At 43.3% G+C, this 19,370-nt stretch overlaps 2 protein-coding genes across 8 annotated transcripts in view; both read right to left on the bottom strand.

Annotated features, from left to right (window-relative positions):
• Nucleotides 1-19,370, bottom strand: part of LOC310661335 (uncharacterized protein) — a gene marked incomplete at its 3' end in the record, with an annotated part of 330,664 nt that overhangs the window by 80,786 nt on the left and 230,508 nt on the right. The window lies entirely within an intron of this gene.
• ELMO1 (engulfment and cell motility 1) overlaps nucleotides 1-19,370 on the bottom strand; it is a 314,930-nt gene that overhangs the window by 130,934 nt on the left and 164,626 nt on the right. The window contains exon 1 of one of the 7 annotated variants that reach the window (XM_083407052.1): nucleotides 16,397-16,420. The exons of the other annotated variants lie outside the window; for them this stretch is intronic. The gene's annotated coding sequence lies outside the window, so the exon portion shown is untranslated. Of the gene's footprint in view, nucleotides 1-16,396; nucleotides 16,421-19,370 lie in introns of those variants that run through there. 7 annotated transcript variants of the gene reach the window in all.

Genomic DNA, 19,370 nt, shown 5'->3' with positions numbered 1-19,370 from the left:
CACAGATTCTCCTTTTCCTGCAGGGTGATATAGCCACATATATTTTTTACAGATGCAGTTTACTGGATGAGGGGGACTATTCAATCCTTTCCCCCTTGAAAGAGGAAGTATCCTGGGTTAGGAGAGCTATTTAGTCTTCTCTGGTATAGGTGATACACGGAGTTACTACCTCATTAATAGGACGGAATTCATAGCTCAAGCTGGGAGGGATAAAAACAGATTTGTCCTATAAACTTGCTTTACTCTGAAAGAACCTGGCATCAGGAAAATAACAGTTAATTTGGGGGAACGGCAGGGATCGTTCTTCTAGTTTCCGGCTGCAGAGTATGTGATTTAGCATTCCAGCTCTGACTTTTTCACATGACTGATTTCTGTAACAGCACAGGTTAATCAAATTTGTACTTCTCCTATCAAAAGCCTCTTCCCCTTTCCTTTCCATCAATCTGGAATACCTTCTCAAATCCACTTTGATTCCTCGCAAAGCTATGATGGTGTGCAGAAATCAACGCCCCAAGCCAACAGCCTAGGCGCGATTTCAAAACAAAATAGGCTTGCAAGCCTCTTTGTAAGTCATTTTGCAGAAAAGCTGGGAGAGAGAAAATGCAGCTGAGGGAAGGGCATCTGTATTTTTCTATGAAAAATCCATAGAGCTTTCAGCATAGGATTAAGCTTCTCAACCTTCTCTAAATTTCCTTCATCAATGATAAAGCATGTGGAATGTTACTCTTCAAATGACTGAAGCTGCTTGAAACATTTCCACATATTTTAGAAGCAGCTTTCCTGAATGACAGGATTATTGAACATTTCACCAGTCAAGATGAAATGATATATTTATAGGTTCATACTGTCACAAAAGTGATGCCTTAGCTCTAGAATTTCAATTTGGTACAACTCAGCTACTTTTACTCCAAAAGAATCAACTCCATCAGTTTTTAATAAACTCTTCTCTTAAGAATTCTTCCTAAAGATCTAGAAACCTGTATGTCTTAAGGCTGAGATGTATAAACGCTGCAGCCGCAATAATCCCCTCTGCTGCTGCCGTGCCTTCACGTTGTCCTTCTGGAACTTTCCCCACGGCACAATGGGGGAACTATGCCCAACTTTTTTGAGCCCCCTCAAAGCACTGATGATGTTCTACAACTACAGGCTACTCTTAACATCCCCCCAGACAATTATATGCTTTCTTTAGTCATTTGACAATTGGTAAATCTGATTTATAAAAGGGAAAATATGGAATGAATGGATAACACATGAGAGTTGTTACTGAGTGTCTTCCAGACAAGAAACAAATCAGGTGGTTAACAAATGGTTCCAAAAATAAGAATAGTATCAAACTATTGCATTGAAGAACTATGCCTTTTGGAAATAACACATGAAATAATAATAATAATAATAATAATAATGATGATGATGATGATGATGCTCATCTGACTGGGTTGCCCCAGCCACTCTGCGTGGCTTCCAACAAATGAAAACATTGAACACAGTCTTCAGATGTCTTCTAAAAGTCAGATACTTATTTCCTTGACATCTGATGGGAGGGCGTTCCACAGGTTGGGAGCCACTACTAAGAAGGCCCTCTGCCTGGTTCCCTGCAACCTCACTTATCACAGTGAGGGAACCACCAAAAGGCCCTCAGAGGTGGACTTCAGTGTCTGAGCTGAACAATGGGGGTGAAAATGCTCCTTCAGGTAGACAGGGCTGAGGCTGTTTAGGGCTTTAAAGGTCAGCAACCTTCAAATTGTGCTTGGAACCGTACTGGGAGCCAGTGTACATCCTTTAAGACTGGCATGAAACAGTCCTGCCAGCCACTTCCAGTCACCAGTGTAGCTGCCACATTAGTTGTCGTGTCCAAGTCACCTTCATAGAGCACATCACAGTAGTCCAGGCAGGAGACAACCAGAGCATGTACCACTCTGGCAAGACAGTGGCAGGCAGGTAGAGTCTCAGCCAGCGTACCAGGTGAAGCTGGTAGAGAGCTGCCCTGGAGACAGAATTGACCTGAGCATCCATGGACAGCTATGCACCTGGTCCATTATGGGCCAGTAAATGTCCAAAATGACTTCCAGGCTATGCACCTGGTCCATTATGGGCCAGTAAATTCTATTCTACTGTGTATAAATGGCATTCCTATCTCAGTGCAATCTGACAAGTCACACTGACAGCCAAGAACCCTCAGCTGGGGTTGGTGGGTGATGAAATGCAGCGTAGTGTCAGAAACACCATCATAAAAAGGTAAAGGACTCCTGATCATTAGGTCCAGTCGCGGACGACTCTGGGGTTGCGGTGCTTATCTCGCTTTATTGGCCGAGGGAGCCGGCGTACAGCTTCCGGGTCATGTCGCCAGCATGACTAAGCCGCTTCTGGTGAACCAGAGCAGCGCACGGAAATGCCGTTTACCTTCCCGCTGGAGCGGTACCTATTTACCTACTTGCACTTTGATGTGCTTTTGAACTGCTAGGTTGGCAGGAGCAGGGACTGAGCAACGGGAGCTCACCCTGTCGAACCGCCGACCTTCTGATCGGCAAGTCCTAGGCTCTGCGGTTTAACCCACAGTGCCACCCGCATCCCAGTTGATCTAATGTATTTGACAGATATAAAGGCCAGGATCCAGAGCGACTTTCCCCATTTTATTTATTTTCTCACATTTATATCCTGACATTCTTCCATCATAGAAGCCAAGGTAGTCTCTCTGTGTCTTTTGGGAGGTCACCATTCTAGGCACTGACCACACCCAGTCCTGCTTAGCTGTAGCAAGATGGTGGTCTTATAAAGCTTTCAGACCATACCATGATGCTATCTGAAGCTTAGGCATGCCCAGAATGATTTCTTAAAGAGTATCTTCATTGAACATCAGCATCCCAAAGTGCTTTTGGAAGTCCTTTGACTTTCAAAAGAAGTTTGCCATATGGCAATGTCTGTATGCTTGCATAAGAGAAGCACATGCCCCAGTTTGAATAGTTAAACCCCATATATGGGGTAATATTAGGCCTAGTATTAATGTATTTTAGTTTACAGAAATGTGGCCTTATGCGTAATATATATGCTTTTATTTTTGATACATGTGTCTTTTTTAAGGAAAGACGCACCCAAAGTCAGCTTTGTTCTGGATAAGGAGCTGCAAAACATTTTGGATCCCACTCCCAAAAATTAAACTTTTGATTTTCTAGCAGTTCTCCAAAAAGTAGATTACGTGTTGTACAACAGAGACTAAAGAAAAAACAGGGAAAATCAGGCTTAACTGGCACATCTTCTCGGCTTGACCTTACAAATGCTAATTTTGGCACTGACAAAGCAAAGAGGCTATAATTAAAAAGATACCACATCATTCTGAATGATAAGCAGGATGCTTCCTACATCAATATTTAAATTTATTGGCACACAGAATTGATTCTCCCGTATCTGAAATAGGCTGGCACTTTCTGTTCATGCATCATCTCAAAATTAAATACATAGTCCTTAAACCACATCGCCCAGAATGTAAACAGCAATAAATCTGCCCAGAGTAGATCGAGCTTGGGAGAAGTCAGAGGAGACTCTAATAAAAATCCATTACTGAGCTGGAAGCACAGTAAAAGGTGGTAAAAGGAGAAGGTTCTGCTACCTTGTTACTGGAAATCCATAAAGCATAGGCCAAATCAGCTCTACGAGATTTCATAGCAATACAGTACGAATGAAACTCTTACAGTGCTTGATTTATATGTGTGGTCGGATATAGGAACGGAAGGCAAGGGACTGGGGCGGCGGCAATCTATTTTGTCCCTCAGTATTACAAGGAAGCATTTTTTCCTACAACTGAACAAAGCACAGCAACTATTGTATATGGAATGTCACTGAACTCCAATTTTCTTGGTAACAGATGTCCCATTGCAAACCCCAGCACAAATTTACTAATATTTGAGAGTACTGTATGACTTGATCCAAAAGAAGAAGGGGGAAAACCAACTATTTCAGTCAACAACAACAATAAATGCTTGCATCTTACTTATGTTCAGAGCACTGTTAGGAACATAGCTGTCAAGCGTCCCTTATTTGGCGGGACAGTCCCTTATCCCAGCGCCATGTCCCGCTGCCGTCCCTTATTGATGATGTCCCTTAAATACGCTACTGAAGGTAATGGGGCCCTTTCTATGTCCAGCTGTCCTTTGTCAACAACAAATTGTTGCTTTTTTGTGTTGAATATATGCTATGTGGTAATATATGGACCTAATAGGTATCTAAAGCCAATTGCTCGCAACAAAATATGTATTTTATCAAAGTAATTGTTGATCCCTTATTTTGGCTGCTGATCCCTTATTTTTGAGGCTGCTGGCCCCTTATTTTCAAATCTGTAAGTTGACAGCTATGGTTAGGAAGGCCTAGTGCAGTCTTTCCTAGCTTTGGGTCCCCAGATGGTTGCTGAAACTTCATTCTGCATCGTCCATGACTATTGGGGACTGCTGACTGAGGATGGTGGGGTTTGTAAATACAGCAGTATCTGGGGAGTCAAGGTTGGGAAAGGCTGGTGCATAACTAGAGCAACGGAACAGAGTTACAAAGCAGACAACACGGCAGTCCTGGAAGTAACCAAACCATGACTTAGGCAAGGTCAACACCTGTGCTGACAAGGAGCCACACAGGTCTTGCTAGTGTATCTCTACCTCTAGGGGCAGAGTTTACCTCTGCAAGCTAAATCATAGTTTCACTGTAAATTTGGTGTCTTCAAACCAGGGTTAAAGCAACAAACCATGGCTAGGGTTTCACTTTAGTCCAGTTCTAGGGTCTGCCCCGTGGAGAAAGCATGCACAATTTTACAGAGGTGGCAGTTTCAGGAGATAGTTCCCCCAAATCAGTTCGCCTGCTTAGGAGGGGTGGGGTGGGAGGAAGACACTTAAGAGAGAAGCATAATAAAATGTATTTAATGCCAGAGGTCAATCTTTATGTGTTTTAGCTTATCAATCATTTAGGGGGGCAGGCATTCCTGTTTCAAACTTTACCCATCGTATGCTTTCCTCAAGATTGCAATTAACTGTTATAGTGGAAGAAACAACACGTGAATTGGCTTGACACAGGTTTGAAAAATCTAAAAGCCTCTATTTTTCTAACCTAAATATTGGATAAAGTTTTGAAATGAATGGGGGCCAAATAGAAAAGTCTTATCCTGATAGCAGAAAATATTGCTGCCTGGCATCTTACTATTTAAAATACTGAAGCTACATCACTTTTAACACATACATATACCTCTAAAGCATTTAATTCACTATGTTGCTCTAAAATTAAATCATTCTGTCGGCTGTAACAGAACAACCTATATAAATGCAGAAGGCCTCATACCTAACTTTATGTGAAATATTAAACACCAGTGATTGTTTTTCTCCCTAGATTATATACCTTGGCATAATTACCCCTAAAGGTAATTTGATTTTATAATATATTCATCACTGTAAAAGAATCACATAATGTTTTTCAATTGCCTATTAATATGCAAATATTAGACGGAAGATTGGAAGCAGAGCTGAAGCGAACCCTAAAAATCCCTGGAGAAAACAAAGTTAGGGCAGCATACTTAACAACCATCCAGAAACACAAACAAATTAGCATTCTGTTGTATGCGCCCTTGTGTGATGGAATGCATACTTGAAGGAAGAGAATGAGTCAGGATAGAAAGAAAATAGAAGTGGATGAGGTTGTGTTTCTCTGCATACCTGGGAGGGGTGGCTAACACCCCAGAGGACAGGATCACACTTCAAAACGACCTTGGCAGATTAGAGAACTGGGCAAAAATAAACAAGATGAATTTTAACAGGGAGAAATGTAAAGTATTGCACTTGGGCAAAAAAAATATTAGAGGCACAAATACAAGATGGGTGACACCTGGCTTGAGAGCAGTACATGTGAAAAGGATCTAGGAGTCTTGGTTGACCACAAACTTGACATGAGCCAACAGTGTGACGTGGCAGCTAAAAAAGCCAATGCAATTCTGGGCTGCATCAATAGGAGTATAGCATCTAGATCAAGGGAAGTAATAGTGCCACTGTATTCTGCTCTGGTCAGACCTCGCCTGGAGTACTGTGTCCAGTTCTGGGCACCACAGTTCAAGAAGGACACTGACAAACTGGAACGTGTCCAGAGGAGGGCAACCAAAATGGTCAAAGGCCTGGAAACGATGCCTTATGAGGAACGGCTAAGGGAGCTGGGCATGTTTAGCCTGGAGAAGAGGAGGTTGAGGGGTGATATGATAGCCATGTTCAAATATATAAAAGGATGTCACATAGAGGAGGGAGAAAGGTTGTTTTCTGCTGCTCCAGAGAAGCGGACACGGAGCAATGGATCCAAACTACAAGAAAGAAGATTCCACCTAAACATTAGGAAGAACTTCCTGACAGTAAGAGCTGTTTGACAGTGGAATTTGCTGCCAGGGAGTGTGGTGGAGTCTCCTTCTTTGGAGGTCTTTAAGCAGAGGCTTGACAACCATATGTCAGGAGTGGTCTGATGGTGTTTCCTGCTTGGCAGGGGGTTGGACTCGATGCTCCTTGTGGTCTCTTCCAACTCTATGATTCTATGCTATCACTGCTGGAATCAGTACTATTCGTATATCTATTTGAAGAACAGCTTCTTCATACAGAACTACACCATTCAAATATGCCACCTTGACTTCAAAGAGCTCAATGTGATGATATACATTATTCTCCCATCTTCCTCTCACAATGTGGTGACATTTGCTAGGCGCCACAGCACAATGGGGATGGGAGACTTAAGTCTCCTCAACCCTGGCCTGACACTAACCACAACCCCACAACGGAATAAATGTTTGCATCATATTTTGACCCTGACTGCTTTATCCCAAGGACTCAAGGAAGGTTACATGCCAAGCTTGCGAACCATTTATCCGAATGAGTAGGGAAGTCCTGGCATCCCCCAAACAAATCCCATAACTGTCTCCTCTACTGCACGGTGATCACCTGTGTACTGAAAGCAGATGCACATATATTTATTTTTCACAATTATATCCTGCTTTTATTTCAAATAAGCTGAAGCTTCCACTCAGGAAGCTTTCTAGAACAGTCCTGCTTAGTTTCAACACTCACTACAGTGGTACCTTGGGTTATATACGCTTCAGGTTACAGACTCCGCTAACCCAGAAACAGTGCTTCAGGTTAAGAACTTTGCTTCAGGATGAGAACAGAAATTGTGCTCCAGCGGCGTGGCAGCAGCAGGAGGCCCCATTAGCTAAAGTGGTGCTTCAGGTTAAGAACAGTTTCAGGTTAAGTACGGACCTCCGGAACGAATTAAGTACTTAACTCAAGGTACCACTGTATATTTTCTGGACAAAGACACAATTCCAACAGACAATTTACATGTTCCTAGAATGTGCGACTGGGAAGATGGTGTCAAAACTAGGCTGGAGTCCTTTTGTCCATTTTTTGGTCCACCTTTTCTATGATTGCTCAAGCTCTCCAGGGAACACATTCAGGCACATTTTGAACAAATGAATAACAGCTCTGGAGACGGACAATAAGGGCTCAGAAAGTTGTTACAATCCCCCAAACCTCATACTACAATCCATTGCCTACCCCCCGCCTGATCTGTAGAGAAATGGGCTTTTGTGTCCATTTTCATCTCGGCCCTGCTCTGTCGCTGCTTCCATTGCCTTCATACAAGAGATAAACGACTATTTCCCCCCTTCCAATTTCAATTTAATTCTTCTTATTGCCACCCCAAGGCAACTTTTTTCTGAAAGTTGAGAGAGAAAAAGGGAGAGAGAACTATTTCATCTGAAAAACTGAAAATGGTTTTTGTTTTTTTTTAAGGGAGAAGATTGTCCTGCTAATAAAACTCCCATGTTATTATTCAGTCTTCCTCCACTGCTACCGAATGAGAAAAGAATTTCCACTAGATTCATGGCTGGTAGCAGACCTCCATTTTCAAGAAAACTCTAATTAAGCTTGAGCGTAAAAATATTTTTATATTAGAAATATTTTCATCTTTGACTTCGGTCATTAAACATAAGTCCTCCTCTACGAATATAAAGGCTGGCTGAATAATGGTTAGGCAATAGCATGGAGCGAAGGAGCATTTTGTTTTAGCACTCAGTGTGGAAAGCCCTTTACTGCCTTGCCAGTTTAATAGCAGAGCATTCCCTCTCCCCTTCCGCCAGAAGCTGGGAATGTGAAATAAATCCTCGGTCTGTAGTGATTTTGCAAACATGTAGGCACTAAACCAAATTCTGGAAGCTGCCTCCTATGAATCAGAAGAACTAGCCTTCCTCTGTTTTTAGATTAAAGTTGAAAAGTGGTAGACAACTGATGGGTAAGCATTTTAGACATGCACAGAAGCACACATTTCTGCAAGCAATTTTCACACGATTAAAGAAACAAAAAAACCCCCCTATAGTCTTAGCTAATATATCACCGTATTTTTCCGTGTATAAGACGAAAGCTTTTTCTTAGAATAGGCAAAAATTGCGGATAGCACAGGGGGGACGGGCGATTGGTGGCAGCAGCCAGCAGGAGATTGTCAGAGGCGATTGGGCGTGTGATTGGTTGGTGCAGCAAGGCCTGCTGACGATTGGCTGTGGCTGCAGCAATTTGACATTGACTTATGGCAGCCTTGAGGCGTGCGTGCAGTCGGCTGTAGTTGCATCAAGTGGTCAGTTGGGCTTTTGGCGGAGCGTGCAGACGATTTGTGGCCGTGTCAATGTGTGTAATTTGCATCGGTGGGCAGGTTGTATAGTGATTGGTGGTGATGACCCCCCCCCCCAACAACAACTTTGGGCAATTCCCCCCATTTATTTATTTTTTTGAATTATACATGGGGGCGTGTTACACACGGCAAAAAAAAGGTACAGTGGTGCCCCGCAAGACGAATGCCTCGCAAGACGGAAAACCCGCTAGACGAAAGGGTTTTCCGTTTTGGAGGTGCTTCGCAGGACGAATTTGCTATGGGCTTGCTTCACAAGACGAAAATGTCTTGCGATTCCTGGGGGTTTTTTTCCGCTCCCCACCCCCTTTTTCTAAGGCACTAAGCTGCTAATAGCCTTTTAGCAGCTAATCCCTTAAGCCTTTAATAGCCGCTAATAGCCGCTAAACCGCTAATAGCGCTAATCCGCTAATGGGCTTGCTTTGCAAGACAAAAAAACCGCTAGACGAAGAGACTCACGGAACGGATTCTTTTCGTCTTGCGAGGCACCACTGTATATGGAAAATATGGGACTATTCTAGTGCCAGTATTGGGGAGCCTGACCTCAAATTAAATCTCTTCTATTAATTTCATTACAGTAGCCTGTTTGTGTCATTCTAAGTGGGTTGATCAGTTATGTTCCCATACAGGTGACCTGTCAGATAAGTAAGGTAAAGGTAAAGGTACCCCTGCCCGTACGGGCCAGTCTTGACAGACTCTAGGGTTGTGCGCCCTTCTCACTTAAGAGGCGGGGGGCCAGCGCTGTCCGGAGACACTTCCGGGTCACGTGGCCAGCGTGACATCGCTGCTCTGGTGAGCCAGCGCAGCACACGGAAACGCCGTTTACCTTCCCGCTAGTAAGCGGTCCCTATTTATCTACTTGCACTTTGACATGCTTTCGAACTGCTAGGTTGGCAGGCGCTGGGACCGAACAACGGGAGCGCACCCCACTGCGGGGATTCGAACCGCCGACCTTTCGATCGGCAAGCCCTAGGCACTGAGGCTTTTACCCACAGCGCCACCCGCGTCCCTGTCAGATAAGTAGCTGTCTTCATATTCAGTGTATGTCCCCTGGTTGCCCTTTCCACAATCTGTTCCTTCCTCCATGCCAGGTGGTAGCTGCCTCGGCAGATGACACTCTTGCCAGGCTAACCATGGGGCTTTTGTTCTTCCAGAACATCCCTGCTCATACCTTAATGACTCTGGGGGCCTTTGCATAGAGAAAGAGCATGCCGATACCTTCCTCTTGCCCACAAACATCAAACAATGCATGAACCAGGGATTCCACTGCTCACTACTCCATCTCATGAAGGTCACTGCCTGGAGCATATGAACCAAGGTGTAGTTTGCCTGGTACATCCTGTTTTCAACTGAACGTTACTATTTGGGTGGTGACCAATGCCTGGCCAATCAGGCATAGCTCTCAAAAAATGCAGGGGCAGTACAACTCTCCTGATTTGTTTCTTGGTCTTGCCACTAAAACAGCAACTTCCAAGGGAGAAAAGGAAGTGAGGGCTTTGTGTTACTGTTGGTTCCCTCCCTCTCTCATCTCAGCAGTCCAGGATTTACTACAGAGGTGTCGGCTGCCTGTGCAAGAGATTAGGAAGAAAAGTGAAAGATGGGGAGAAGAGTTGCTCAAGCTTAGTACAGTGGCTAGTTGCTTGAGTTCCAGCAAGATGGGTACTTGATTGGGGAAGAAGGGTACTTTGACGATGCCTTATGAGGAACGGCTAAGGGAGCTGGGCATGTTTAGCCTGGAGAAGAGGAGGTTAAGGGGTGATATGATAGCCATGTTCAAATATAGAAAAGGATGTCACATAGAGGAGGGAGAAAGGTTGTTTTCTGCTGCTCCAGAGAAGCAGACACGGAGCAATGGATCCAAACTACAAGAAAGAAGATTCCACCTAAACATTAGGAAGAACTTCCTGACAGTAAGAGCTGTTCGACCGTGGAATTTGCTGCCAAGGAGTGTGGTGGAGTCTCCTTCTTTGGAGGTCTTTAAGCAGAGGCTTGACAACCATATGTCAGGAGTGCTCTGATGGTGTTTCCTGCTTGGCAGGGGGTTGGACTCGATGGCCCTTGTGGTCTCTTCCAACTCTATGATTCTATGACAGATGGAACCATCTAATACTATGAGTATTACGACAGAATCTTTCCACTAAAGGGACCAAAAGGCCACTGATTATCCAGACCACAGCACATCACAATCAGATTCAGCAATATCAAAAGCAACACAATGGCCAGAAACAATTACAATGTGAAAAACATCAAAACTAACAAACTGAAGTCTCTGAAAGTCCTTAAATGGATCATGGTGCCAGACTTTACCTGGCGGAGAGCAAGCTGTGAAGCTTTGTATAATCAGCAAATGTCCAATTCTGATGTCCAACTCTGAACTCTGCTGAAAAGTGTTTCTGGATAACAACTACTGTTCCATTGAATTCTTCATCAGCCAATTAGTTCAACACTCGTAAGTAGAAAGATATTTAATTTCTTCATTAATCAATCTTTTTTTGAAGAGATATAATATACATGAAAACGAAAAATACTCTGGAACGGTGCTCATGCTTTAGATCAGTGTTCCCCAACCTTGGGCCTCCAGCTGTTTTTGGACTACAACTCCCATCATCCTTGACCACTGGTCTTGCTAGCGAGGGATGATGGGAGTTGTAGTCCAAAAACAGCTGGAGGCCCAAGGTTGGGGAACACTGCTTTAGATGACTCAAAGAGTGCCAAATCCCATAGCATGCAACCTAGGTGGGGTCGAGGGTGCTGAAACAGGATTACTCGACAATGTGAGCTCAGCTAGAATTCTTTCTCCACACAAATATCATGATCAGTCTGCATCTATGCAGGCACCAAAAGAATCTTTTCCAACTCCCAGAGTGAAATTACAGAATCATAAAATTATTATAGAGTTGGAAGGGACCACGACACTCATCTAGTCCAACCCCCTGAAATACAGGAATCTTTTGCTCAATGTGGGGATTGAACCCGTGTCCCTGAGATTAAGAGTCTTGTGCTCTACCAAGTGAGCTAGTTTCTCTGTCAAACTACTTGAACTTGTGTATGAACCTTAAGACCTAGATCAAGGCAAAACCCAGCGGTTTGTGGAATGGAGTGGGTGAATAAAATTGGGAAGGCACGCAGCATTAGTTACACTTGGGTTCCATTGAACTCAATGTGAAACATTAGTCCTGGCTAAGTGCAATCTAAAGGCAATTATCTTGTTCTGTTTCTAGCCTTGGATCTTCACGTTTGCAAAACAAAACAAAATCTAAGTGCATATATGGAATGCTAGGCAGGATACTTCATGCCTACATATTCCTTCCAGATTTAACGTTCTCCCTTCTGCCTTACTTCAGGGCAGATTTGAGGGTAAACTATACACAACACGGGTCTGTCCTTGTGGCTCGTTGGAAGTTGAAACTGCTTCACATGTACTATTACATTGTCGTCTTTATGAGGATATACGTTTGACTTTTATTACACCTGTTTTGCAAAAGTTTATCATAGAATCATAGAATCATAGAGTTGGAAGAGACCACAAGGGTCATCGAGTCCAACCCCCTGCCAAGCAGGAAACACCATCAGAGCACTCCTGACATATGGTTGTCAAGCCTCTGCTTAAAGACCTCCAAAGAAGGAGACTCCACCACACTCCTTGGCAGCAAATTCCACTGTCAAACAGCTCTTACTGTCAGGAAGTTCTTCCTAATGTTTAGGTGGAATCTTCTTTCTTGTAGTTTGTATCCATTGCTCCGTGTCCGCTTCTCTGGAGCAGCAGAAAACAACCTTTCTCCCTCCTCTATGTGACATCCTTTTATATATTTGAACATGGCTATCATATCACCCCTTAACCTCCTCTTCTCCAGGCTAAACATGCCCAGCTCCCTTAGCCGATCCTCATAAGGCATTGTTTCCAGGCCTTTGACCATTTTGGTTGCTCTCCTCTGTACACGTTCTAGTTTGTCAGTGTCCTTCTTGAACTGTGGTGCCCAGAACTGGACACAGTACTCCAGGTGAGGTCTGACCAGAGCAGAATACAGTGGCACTATAACTTCCCTTGATCTAGATGCTATACTCCTATTGATGCAGCCCAGAATTGCATTGGCTTTTTTAGCTGCCGCGTCACACTGTTGGCTCATGTTAAGTTTGTGGTCAACCAAGACTCCTAGATCCTTTTCACATGTACTGCTCTCAAGCCAGGTGTCACCCATCTTGTATTTGTGCCTCTCATTTTTTTTGCCCAAGCCTCTCATTTTTTTTGCCCAAGGAAAGTTTAGGAAAGAATCGGAATACCATAGTCTAAAACTACTGCTAGAGGACAAGAAGCCCAAGACTACATTAAATGTAGCTAAATTCTGTGCGTCTGCAATTAATCGCAGAAAGCAAGTGGTATCCCATAACGCCCAATCCCCTAAATGTTAATTACAGGGGGCACGTTAACAATTAATTTTAATTTTTATATTTAAATCCTTGTCATCGTCATACTGTCCTTTGTATTTCTGATATTTTTTATGATTTGTGATATTGTGTGTGTTGAAGCTGGTCTGTGACCGTATTAATAAATTCATTCATTCATATTCCTTCCTGACCTTCATTCAATTCACATATTATGTTCTGTAAGGATTGCCCATTATCAGATGTGCATCTGTAAGCCCCATTCAGATGTCAGGCTGAACATGAAGACACAGAGCAGGGTGGTGATGGAGCAGGTCCCTACAACCCTGTAATGTGTTTAATATCTGCAAATATTTCCAAATGTGTTCAAAGGCCAAAGGCCACTAAGCACTGAATCTTTTCAGCTGCGTGTGCAATTTATTGCTCTCAAAAAATAATCATTTCCCGTTTTGCAGTTCCTGCAACAATCCTCCTACCTGTGCAGGGAATACAACATACGACTTAAATACCAAAAATAGATGGCCCTCCAGGTCTCTTCCCATTATAATTAGAGCCAAACCATAATACAGTTCCAAAATGCCACACTGACCTCTGTTTTACTGAGCCAGCAGGACTGAAAGTTCAGCTGACTTCTTTAAAAGCCTGCAAAAGCCTGGGGGCTTGTAGCTTTTCCTGGTCATGGTTTAAACTGATCTACGGATCTCTGAGAAGGGCAAGCAAAGTTTAATTGTTAGGAGCTAATTTTCTTAAGCCTTTCATTAGCAAGAACGTTTAGGCAGAGAAAAAGTGATAGATGAAACTTCAAAGTGGACTAGAACACCAGTGGCCCACAGTTAAGTATTCTGCCCTAATTGCAGAGCTGGTTTCACTGTACAGTTCTAGCTCCTCCAGTTACTCATTTACATTATTTTTATGGGCAAAGGGATCTGTTGGCAAAGAAATATAGCAATATATTCCCTGTTAATTTCCTGATACTTCAAAGCTAAGCACTGTTGTCAAATGGACTACTGATAAATGCAAGGAAGGAAAATGGCAAGTTTTCTTGAAGATTCTTTCAAAGACTTCATCTGCTCTCTCATATAGCACTGCTGCTTGTATAAATATTTCAGCTATTTTGTTGTACAGTGGTACCTTGGGTTAAGTACTTAATTCATTCTGGAGCTCCATTCTTAACCTGAAACTGTTCTTAACCTGAGGTACCACTTTAGCTAACGGGGGCCTCCTGCTGCCAAGGTACGATTTCTGTTCTCATCCTGAAGCAAAGTTCTTAACCCGAGGTCTTATTTCTGGGTTAGCGGAGTCTGTAACCTGAAGCATATGTAACCTGAAGCATCTGTAACCTGAGGTACCACTGTAATAATAATAGTTTATTATTTATACCCCACCCATCTTGCTGGGTTTCCCCAGCCACTCTGGGCGGCTTCCAACAAAATATTAAAATACAATAGTCTGTTAAACATTAAAAACTTCCCTAAACACGGCTGCCTTCAGATGTCTTCTAAAAGTCAGATAGTTGTTTATTTCCTTAACATCTGACAGGAGGGCGTTCCACAGGGCGGGTGCCACTACCGAGAAGGCCCTCTGCCTGGATCCCTGTAACCTCGCTTCTTGCAGGGAGGGAACCGCCAGAAAGCTCTTGGAGCTGGACCTCAGTGTCTGGGCTGAACTGTGTTTTTACGTTGGGATCCACAGAACAGTGCAACTTGTTTGGTGAGTCCAAGGAACCTTTCAACTTATAACAAACCACTTTTGAAACTGAGCATTGGTAATGACAATATCACTAAAGCAACAAGGGGGAAAACACCCTGCAGTTGCTCAAGTCTTTGGCCACATCTGAAGGACCTCCCTGGGTACTTCTAAGAGAATCAATACCAGTTGTATTAAGAAACACCTGCCTACAATTTGCATTAAAAAATCAAAAATAAACATTATTTGGTAAGAGATAGGATTGTGTTTTCCACGTGAATACAAAGCAGCCGCAATGTGGGATTTTCACTTCAGCTTTAGATTAACCAGAGTATGTTGTGTTCTCTGGACTCAGAACTGTGGTTAATTGTTATTAACTATGGTTAGTATAAACAAGTCTGCTTGAGTAACAATGGTTTGACATTAGCTGGCTTGATATTAACCATAAGTAATACTAACCACAGTTTTCTGGGCTCAAATGACCTGGCTTTCTGTGGTTAATGTAAAATAAACGATTGCTTCCACATTTCCTTCTTGGCTATCACAATATCCTCGCCTGTAAAAGCTGCTTTGTCAATAAACAGAGCTAAAATGCTTAACAGGGCTAACCATGAATGCCTATCAGAATGTAATCCCTCCACATTAGAAGAAAAAGCAAATGCTAAAATATGTTTGCTCACACACAAAAAGGCCTCCTTAAAGAATATGAACAACATGAGTCACATAACCCTGCATGGCTCGTAATAAAAGTTAAATACAGATCTTTTTAAAGGGGTAAACGCTACCAGTGGGGGAATCTTTCAGAGCTGAACATCTGTCTTAATTCAACATACTCAAAAACTATGCTGGCATGCTCTTAGCTACAAAGCAGCTCCTGTCACTCGAATGTTAAGGCTGTGCTAGGGAAAGCAGCTATCACAATAATTATTCCACAGTTCAAGGGACCTCCAGCAGCCAATCTTGACTTACCCTTGGTGGTTTCGCAGATTAGGCTGCAAACACCAGGCTGCAGATATCATAGAACCACAGGCAGAGGAACTTTAACTTACATAAAAGGATTAACAACAATAGCAAAGAGCCAAAACTGAGTGACGAGAGTCAAGATGGAAGCCCAAACACAGACGGCAAATTCAAAGGGCTTTTTTGACCAAGAGTGAGTGTGGCATAGCAGCTCTGCCACTTCCGGTTTAAGTAAGGTAAAAGGTAAAGGGACCCCTGACCATTAGGTCCAGTCGTAACCAACTCTGGGGTTGCGGCGCTCATCTCACTTTATTGGTCGAAGGAGCCGACGTACAGCATGTTGCCAGCATGACTAAGCCGCTTCTGGTGAACCAGAGCAGCGCACAGAAACACCGTTTACCTTCCCGCCGGAGCGGTACCTATTTATCTACTTGCACTTTGACGTGCTTTCGAAGTGCTAGGTGGGCAGGAGCAGGGACCGAACAACGGGAGCTCACCTCGTCGTGGGGATTCGAACCGCCAACCCTCTGATTGGCAAGCCCTAGGCTCTGTGGTTTAGACCACAGCGCCACCCGCTGCTCCACCACTTACAGTTTAAGTATTCCATTGCAAATGCTGCAGGGTAATTGTTTCTGATAGTCTGTCAGGGCTGAACTATGTATTACCTTAAACGCCAAGCTTAAATTACCTTAAATCACCAACCCAGCTCTCCTTGTTTCTCAGGTCCCACTTAACTGGCTGCAGGTGAGCAAGGAAATGCTGAGCATTATGATGTCATGTTACATGTCTGATGTAACTAAAGATTGCCAAGAGATGGGAGGAGAAAATAGTGGCAACCGTGCATTTAAAGGTAAAATACAGTTAGGCCTTTGAATTCGGATGTAGGCCTGTGGCTACACGCTAAGATCAGTATGTCACAAATTCGCTCAGAAGTTTGGTATATCCGTTCAATTCATAGCAAGCAATGTGATAAAACCACAAGAGTTTCATTCACGTCAAGTACTGATCTGACCAGCAGCACAACCAACCACCATCTTCAGTGTCTAACCCCTTCCCCCAAAACTATTGACAGCCTCCCTGCACCCAACCATGAGGCTCACTTTGCAAAAACCATCTAGAATCATAGAATCATAGAGTTGGAAGAGACCACAAGGGCCATCGAGTCCAACCCCCTACCAAGCAGGAAACACCATCAGAGCACTCCTGACATATGGTTGTCAAGCCTCTGCTTAAAGACCTCCAAAGAAGGAGACTCCATCTAGGTCAACCGGATCTTGAACCCACAACATTTAGTAAGGTGGTTGAGTGCCACTATCCATGGTACCTGCCACTGATCTTACAGTATATTTGCAGCTACAGTTTGTAGAGTGTAGGAAATAAGCTGAATGGTCTATGTACCTTTCAAATAACGCAATGAAGTATTGCAACATGCATTGCACTTTTAAATACATATTGGTGCGGACAGTAAAAAAACCCTGATATGGCTCTTGGTGTCTTATGGCATTTAAATACAATTCTAACAGTTTTAATAATGTTTTTATGGCAAGCACTAGATTGCATATTATTTTTTGAAGGCTGAATCACCAACTTTGCACTTTAACAAAGTTTTGATCATTAACTATTCCACAAGACGGAAGGAACTCATAGTGTCTTTTAAATTATGTATTTCAGAAGTTATTTTTAAAAGTGCATTCCTGTGCAACACCAGAAAGCTATGAATTTCTACAGGAGGAGCGATTGTGGCATAAATACATATTTTGAAATATTAAGCGTCTAAACTGTCAGCTATATACCTTTGTGCTAGACTGTGACAGATTACTTCAGGATTGCAGATTTTATTGAGCAATACAGCCTTTATTGTCAATAGAAGGAATCATTCTGTAAACTCTCCTAAAAGTGACAGTTCTCACAGCTCAGCATAACAAATCAGATGTATGTGTTTGTGGAACACAGAGCACCTGATACATCAAAACTACATATTTTCTTTGGAAGGAATATAGTTTGCTTGTAAATAATTCTATGCTGTGGTTATTCTATGCAATGCACTCCCTGTTAATGCCAAACAAAGATCTAAACAGAAAAACTAGATCGTAAAGTATTGTGCATTAAAGATGTCAATGCTATCCCCCAAGTTGCTCGAATTGGGCCATAAATGAAAACAGCTCGAATGTGTGGCATTTACTGCAGTTCTGGAAAATGCTCCGGAATAGAATTCATCAAATTTCCAAATGGTTTCCACATTCTTAGAGAACTAACAAAAAAACACACCTCTTATGGGCCTACAGAAAGTTGACCATTGTGCCCAGCAAGTCGAAGGAGGAATAGCAAGAGAAAGCCTTGGGCTCATGAATTCCTTTGCCTTGTCCTTTTACTCACACCAATATGCATTGCATTCCTAAAACTACAGGAAAATTTGACACAGTATCTTAGCACCTTTAACATGATATTAAGTGAGCAGATAAAATGACCACATTAAACATTGGACTGAGCAGATACTGTGACCCGGTTCGCACACCATGGTTGCTTGCTAAAAACAAACTATGGTTTAATGCAGGGCTGGGGAACTGCAGGCCTGGGGAACATTTGCTGCCCTCTGCCCCTCTCTATTTGGCCCCCAGGACCTCCTGTGAGCCCTACTCTGATCCTCTGGAAGTGCTTTTGCTGTGTCTTTGAACAGAGGTAGCACCCTGTGTTTGCCCGGATGTGACTGGAATGTGGCAGATTGCACAGAAATGAGAACCACGCCTGTCATTCTCCCCATTTCTATTTCTGGCCTGATACGGAAAGGGGGGGGGGCATGTCTTCTTCACCTCCTTCGCTACAATATATCCATTTATTTCCAATTGTCAATGTCAAAAGGGACTAAAATCTATAAAATTCATAGAAAATCAACGTGCCAATTTGCTCAATTTCTCTAGGACTCCATGACACCTCCCCTGTCCTCCATAATCCCTCAAGCAAGGTGTCAAGACCCTAATCCTGTCAAATCACTCTGCCAAGCCTTTCCTCTGGGCAATGCCAGGTGGCAGACTATGCATACATGGACCATTGTCTTCTCATCACCGGTACCCAGGATGTGCTTATCTGCGCATATCTCCAGCTCTGCATATTCCCCCCTCCCTCCTCCATATGTTAATCCTGTGTAACCTCTTCTTAATATATTCATGATGTAATCTGTGTAACCCAACCTCTTCTTAATGTATTCATGATGTAACTGGGATGTATTCTGCACTGTATTCTGGGACATGGAGGGAAGTTTCAAAAGTTCATGTCACCCCTTTCTCGCTGTTCAATCTCGCCTTCAACCTGTTGCGCAATAAACTTGGATCTTCTGCAGTTTGCTCCTGTCTCCGGCTGTACTCATTTTCCTCCGCAGGGACCCGCGGAGTTAGTCCGACGAGCTGGGTGGCAGAGCAGCCTCGCACCCAGATTTTACCGTAACAGGCCCAACCCACTTTTGCCACTGGCATATAACTCCGGCAAGATTCCTCATGAGCAGCTGCATCCCTTGGGCTGAAGAAGGTACCCTCCCACTCCAGCTGATAGTGAACATGCTGGCTCCCACTGCTGAAAGGTTCTCACCCTCCTTCTCTCCTGTTGTTTGACAGTCTGGTTTGCTGTGACATCCCAGCCTCTGAGTGGTAACCAAGGCTTGTTTGGGA

This window comes from Podarcis tiliguerta (genome assembly GCF_965153285.1).
Source record: "Podarcis tiliguerta genome assembly, chromosome: 12".
Taxonomy (NCBI): Eukaryota; Metazoa; Chordata; class Lepidosauria; order Squamata; family Lacertidae; genus Podarcis; species Podarcis tiliguerta.
This window is presented reverse-complemented; position numbering and strand designations above follow the sequence as displayed.